General features: G+C 45.9%; 1 long non-coding RNA gene across 1 annotated transcript; it reads right to left on the bottom strand.

Annotated features, from left to right (window-relative positions):
• Positions 1-421: 421 nt before the first annotated feature.
• Positions 422-6,386, bottom strand: LOC129046996 (uncharacterized). The gene is made up of 2 exons (XR_008508920.1): positions 6,120-6,386; positions 422-4,513 (listed from the first exon to the last, which is right to left on the bottom strand). It is a non-coding gene; the product is annotated as an uncharacterized LOC129046996 (long non-coding RNA).

The raw sequence follows: 6,386 nt of genomic DNA, 5'->3' as shown, positions 1-6,386 counted from the left end.
TTTTGAGAAGTACAATGAAACAGAACCCTAAGCCATTCCAAGCAACCAGTGGAGCTCTGCAAAATTACTAATCTTAGAAGTAACACAGATTCTTTGTGGCAAACTGCAGCACAAAAAACAAACAAACAAACAATTAAATCATAGCCCTAGAAAAGAACTGAGGTAGAACTGGCCCAAATGAAAATGCTTTGAAAGATGACTTAACTGCTTAGGTAAACATAAACTGGATAGGGAATCAGACTTAGCTGACATCCATTTGACAGCAACTATAACAAAATATCAGAGGCAGGAAATGAGAGTGTCTTGGTTTGGAAAGACAGGTGTCTGCTAAGGATGGCAGGAGTCTCCCCGAAATGGAAAATGTAACCCCCCCCCCCCCAAATTGTTATAAATTTTAAATTAAGGGACTCTTAGGCAAAAATATGGGAGCAGGAATAACAGTTATTTAATAGGGAAGAAAATAAAAAGATAAAATAAACAATGCAGTAAACCAAAAAAACTCTGACAGAGACAGAATACAACCTGACACCCTGTTGGTCAGGGTGTTGGTAGCAGCCCAATTGGAATTGTGGCTGCAGTCCTCCTGGAGTGTCAGGTGTGGTTCTGTTGGAACAGTGATCCTGTAGAAAGGTGTAGTATTCCTCTGAAGATCCAGTGGAAGAGGCACCTGTTCCTCTGGGAAAGCCAGTGGAGAAGCTGTGCTGGTGTTCCAGAATCTCAAGATTATATCTGGGTAGGAATGCTTGGTTCTTCCCTCTGGGCAGAGCATCTCAGAATGAGATGCTATAGTTCTTATCAGTCATGCAGTGACATTCAATAGCCTATTATCAGCAGATGTCTTCCCAGAGGGAGGAGTGTCTGTGGAAGAGATAAGGAAAACTGCCCACTTAAAAGAAGACGACTGCCATACAGATGGCAAGTAGAATACAATTTGCTTGGCAATCCAGGACAGAGAGAAAAACTGCGAAATCTCATCAGGATTTTTTGTTTGTGTATGCAAGAGATTTCACAGAATCATTTAGGTTGGAAAAGACCTCCAAGATCAAGTCCAACCTTTGACCACCTTGTCAACCATACCAGAACACTAAGTGCCATGTCCAGTCATTCCTTGCACACCTCCAGGGATGGGGACTCCACTCCCTCCCTGGGCAGCCCATTCCAATGCTAACACCCCTTTCCATGAAGAAATTCTTCTTGATGTCCAACCTGAAACTCCCCTGGTGCAGCTTGAGACTGTGTCCTCTTGTCCTGTCACTTGTTAACCGGTAGAAGAGAATACCTGGCTACAACCTCCTGTCAGGGATTTGTAGAGAGCAATAAGGTCTCCCCCAAGCCTCCTTTTTTTCCAGGCTAAATACCCCCACTCCCTCAGCTGCTCAGATTTGCAGAAAGCAGGGCTTACACTTAGGTCTAAATACATTAAACCTACATGGGGATTATTGCTATACAGATATTGCATGCCCTGAAATAGAACTTGGGGTTTTTTTCAGATCAGTATATTTTATTTTATTTTATTTGAAGAAAAAAGGTAGAATTATTATTTTAGGACTTATCTTGTAAGGGATAAACACACTGACATATAGGTTGCTCTTAGATTTAGCCCAAATTTTCAGGGGTATGTGTGCTGTGCTACTTTCCTACTTAAGAGATAAAAGATTTGGCAAATATGTTTTTGTATCATGGCAAATGGAAAACTATAGCAGCCCTTAATTTAAAATTTGGACTGCATATTCTCTTAGTGTATAAAATGAGCATTTCAACTTTTCAGCTTCTTTTATTTTGCTTTTTTACCCATCAGGGTCTTGGTTTCTAACACAATTTGCCTTTAGTTTTCATTGTTTAGAAAATAAAATATTAGAGAGTGAGCACGGGAGGCTGGGCGCCAAGCTGACATATCGCCCCGGTTGCGGGGGGAGACCGGCATGCCCACCAGGAGGGGCTGCGCCCTGCCTTAGCCGCTGGCAGGCAGGGTCGCCATATGGCCACTGGCTGGGGTCCCTAAAACCGCCAGAGACAGCCATTAAGTGTGGACCTTATGCAGAAGGATCGAGGTAAAGGAAAAAAGGAAGGATTCTCTGCTTGCTTCTCCGAGCTGTGTTATTTCTTTCGCGCGCAGGTGCTAGGGTGGCACAGCTTGGAATCGGCAGCGTGGTACAGGAGTTAATTCTTTCCCGCGGCGGGAACAGTGCTGGACTGAGGCAGATGATGCAACACCCACGGGCAGTGGTGGTGGGGGCGTCTCTCCCCCCGTGATGGGATGGCACGGGCGGCGGCAGCAGTCACGCGGTCCCTCTCTCTTGGCTGGAGCTGCGGCTGCGTGGGTGGCGTGGGGGGAGCGCCGGGGAGGGTGCGCAGGAGCAGCGGCGGCTCCGGCAGCGTGGGCAGGAGCAGCGCCGGTGCCGCGGGGCAGCGGGAGCCGCAGAGCGCAGGTGCCGGCCAGGGCGCGGGACCCGTGGCACCCGCGCCCTGCCGGGGCTCAAAGGACGGGTAGTGGCAGAGAGCAGGAAAAAGAGGAAAACAGTGGCTTTTATGCAGGACGAGGGGTGGCTGGCTAAGTGTAAACATAACCTGAAGCAGGAAGGACATAGACCAATAGCAGAAAGGAAAAATCACAACTGACAGGGAAGAATCTGGAATTATTCTGACTGCCACTACGAGATGTGGAGCAAACAACCCCAGACATCGACCAAACATCTTAAAACTGCCAATGTCACAGGCAGAGAGAGTCTAAACATTAAACTCTCACTGCCACACATCCCCCTTTTTTGTTTAATTTTTATGATAGCATTATGGGGATGATGGCAGTGGTAGTTAACTAAACTCCAGATTCTTCCCACCACCGCTGAGGGGAAGAGGGTTTTTGGTTGGAGCTGATAACACTTTTAACAAACAGTTTTTTACAAACGCCAGCAACAACAGAAATTAAAAACAGAATTAAAACAACTAAACAAATGTCTTTGATGACAGATGACATCCATCCGGACAAACCCTATTCTTTCAAGATGTTAGAAAACCAGTCTCTGGTGTCCTCTTTTATCTCTTGCACAAGGTCTTTCATCTTATTGATTGAGGCATGGATGCTTTGGCTTACGTCAGTGATGTTGAAGCAACACAGTCCCTTAAACTCTTGGCACCCATGCCCGTGTGCCAGCAATAAAAAATCAATGGCAGCCTGATTTTAAAAGGTCGCCTTCCCAGTCACCTCTTCTTCTTCTAGGAGGTCGCTGATTGCTGTCGATGTTAAGTTGGCCTGTTTTACTACCCAGCACTCAAGATGTCCCAATTCTCCGAGTGCTTTTGCAGCTGCTACCCATAGCAGAACTATAGACACAGATGTTTTTGTTGGTTTGGACCAGGTTTCTACTTTAGGATCGCAGTTTTCATCTAATTGTATCATGCTGCGTTTAACTTTTTGAGGGGCCAAATTATTTAATTTAGATTTCCAATTAACAATTTTGAGTCTGATTGGGAGAAAACAGGGACAGCTGACCAAGAGTACAAGGAGCTCCTATAAGACGAGAGGGGATCCCTGCCCAGGCTCTTTGCCCACAAATAAAGAAAATTCTTTTTGGGAGTTTCAGGGGTGCGAGGTGCCCACTGGAATAGGTGAGAGGTAGCTGAATAATAGATTTATACAAACTTTAACGGAAATATAGGTTTCAGGGTGAACACGGGGCTTATAAGGGAAATGAATACAAAAAGGGGCTATTGTTGAACCGAACAACTCAAATTCTATGGGCTCTTTTTCCATTTGGAGTCCACAAAACTAAAGGATACTGATCTAATGAAAGTGGGACCCCCTACTAGGCAGGTCAACATCGGGTCATCAGCTGAGGCCATTGATAAACATAGATGGTCTCGCTGTAGCACACGAGCAAGGGTTACCCAAACATTTTGCTTCAGTTGAGGGACAATCCACGCCTCAAAAAGCTGGGACTGGAGGAGCACCAGGAGCAACATGACCAGCTATTTCCACATGTTGTCCAGTACAGATGTCACCTTAAATATAAAAGAAGGAAAACACATTAGGGAAACTTAACAATAACTTTCACTAGAAAACAACAACAAAAAAAACAAAAAAAAAAAAAATATGGGAGTTTCTTCTTTCGTCTGGAGGCTACAGCCTCATCGGCTGGGTCCTCCAACGGTGACGGGGTGATGTTCTGTCAGTCTTGCTCATCTTCATGTTCTCTTTCTTCTCCCCTTTTTGGTGGAACCAGGGGAGCCTTCTCCAGATAGGGACAGTCTCTTACAAAATGTCCCTTCTGCTTGCAGTGAAAGCAGGAATGTAGTCTTGACACTCACGGTGAGGTGGGAAGTAGTTGAGCGTCTGCTACTGCTGTGGTGATTTTCTTTGGTGCTTCCACTTGGAGAAGTCTTGCTTTTCTGGTACTTTCTTTTATACTTAAATTTAACAGTGGTGGTGGCAATACAATGTTAATCACGATGTCATCTTAGGCTTTTGATCTAGGAGTTTTCTTTTTCACAACCTCTCTGACTTTGCCTGCAAAATCTAGAAACACTTATTAAAAGGAGATAGAAGGGGCAAAGCCAGGATAACTTGAGGATGGGAAGAGGAGAAGCTAGAGCACAATTGAGGGTTTTGGGACAGGGGAAGGGAACAAGGGAGAAAGGAATTATGGGAAGTAGAAGGAGAACCACAAGATGGGGACCAAGCCATGTGGTGTCCACCATCTTGTGACTCTAGGTAGGGGGGAAGGGAGCAAGGGAGGAAGGGATTATGAAAAGAAGAACCACAAAATGGAGGCAAAGCCATGTGGCATCCTCCATTCTGTGACTCTGGGTGAGGAATCTGGGGGACGACCTACAGGTTTTTCTACAGGAAAAAGGGGTGAGGTACTGGAGTCTAGGGAAGGAGCTCTGGCAGGGTAGCTAGTCCTGCCACAGCCAGAGGGGTACCAGGGAAGATGTGGGGAGCTAGGGAGACTCACAATGTGGGGGCAGCTGTGCACCTGCTGCAGGTGGTTTGCTCCCCTCAGCTCACCCGGTTTGGGATGCTGGGGGTCAGGAATGTAATATATGTTATAAAGTAATTCATGCTTAAGGGGAAAATGTAAAAAATAAAAATTGTAAAACGAATCTAACATCCAATGAGCATCTGACCACGCGCAACCTGGAGACAGATTACCACATTGGAATTACGAAACTCCTGGTGGCAGCAGGAGAACAATGCCTTGTTTACTAATAAAAGAACGTGGCCAGCGAGGAGATGGGCTTCCTCCGGAGCCATCAGGGAACACCCAAGGGAGATCATCATTTGATAGATATCATCAATCAAGTTAACCGAAGTCGTCAAGGAACATACATCTGAATACACGACTTCCCCTGACATGATCAGTGCCTGCCACTACTCAGGAAACAGCAATTGTCCAGCCCTGCACAGTGAAAGAAAACTTCATACACATGCGGGGTTACAGAAGAAATTGGGGCACCTCTGCCTCAGGCATAAAAAACTGTATAAAACAGCCCCACTGGAAACAGCATTAGTGAGCACAGGGGAATCCGATGCGATAGAGGTCGGATCTAGGTCCACCCAGCACGGATCCCGGGCTCAACCCTGTCTCTTTGACTATGGTTTTTTGAGGACCGTATTTTGGTCATGAAAATAAAATCTTTCACATTTATTAATTTGGCTTTCTCGCTGATCATTTATAACAGGAACAAGGGGGACTGGAGCAGGGGCTTCAGGAGGAACTGGGGAAGATTTATTTGGATTTTCTTTCTTTTCGATTTCCAACGTGATAGTTTTCAACTTAAAAATCACTTTTTGATTCACTAACTCTAAGTTTAACTCCGATCCTATAGTAATTGGAAAATGAAAGAAAAGCCACTTAACAAATCTCTTAACTTTACCCTTAGATAAACAAAACCCTCCTCCTACCAGGGAATCCACAACTTGGTCATAAACTTCCTTTTCCCTAGCAGACAGTCTCACACCCATGGTGACAGAGACTATTTGCTAGGGTTTTTTTTCCACCCAGTCTCCGAGGTAAAACAAAAACTAAGGGAAAAACACCCAAGAATCACCGGCGGGGGGGGTGTTTTTGAATGTTGTGCACTATGCCTCCCCTAATCCCTGGAAGTCACCCCCACCTAACCTCAGGGTACCCTAGTCGGGTCCGTCCCAGCCACTGGAGTACTTCCGAAACCAAAGATTCTTGGAAACGAAAATCTCGGAGGTGGTCCTCGATCCAGGGGAAAGCTCCTCTCATGTCTGGAACGGAGGGGGTTAACTTTCCTGCCCTCTGGGAGCCGCAGCAACCAAAAAGTGCGTGAATTCGCTGGCGGCACTTGACGGTCCACAAACTTCACTTCGCAGAGACGTCCGCGCACCCTGGAAACAGTTCTTTCCATGGGTCGGTGCT

This window comes from Molothrus ater, chromosome W (genome assembly GCF_012460135.2).
Source record: "Molothrus ater isolate BHLD 08-10-18 breed brown headed cowbird chromosome W, BPBGC_Mater_1.1, whole genome shotgun sequence".
Classification (NCBI taxonomy): Eukaryota; Metazoa; Chordata; class Aves; order Passeriformes; family Icteridae; genus Molothrus; species Molothrus ater.
Note: the sequence above shows the minus strand (reverse complement) of the source record. Positions and strands in the feature narration are given on the sequence as shown.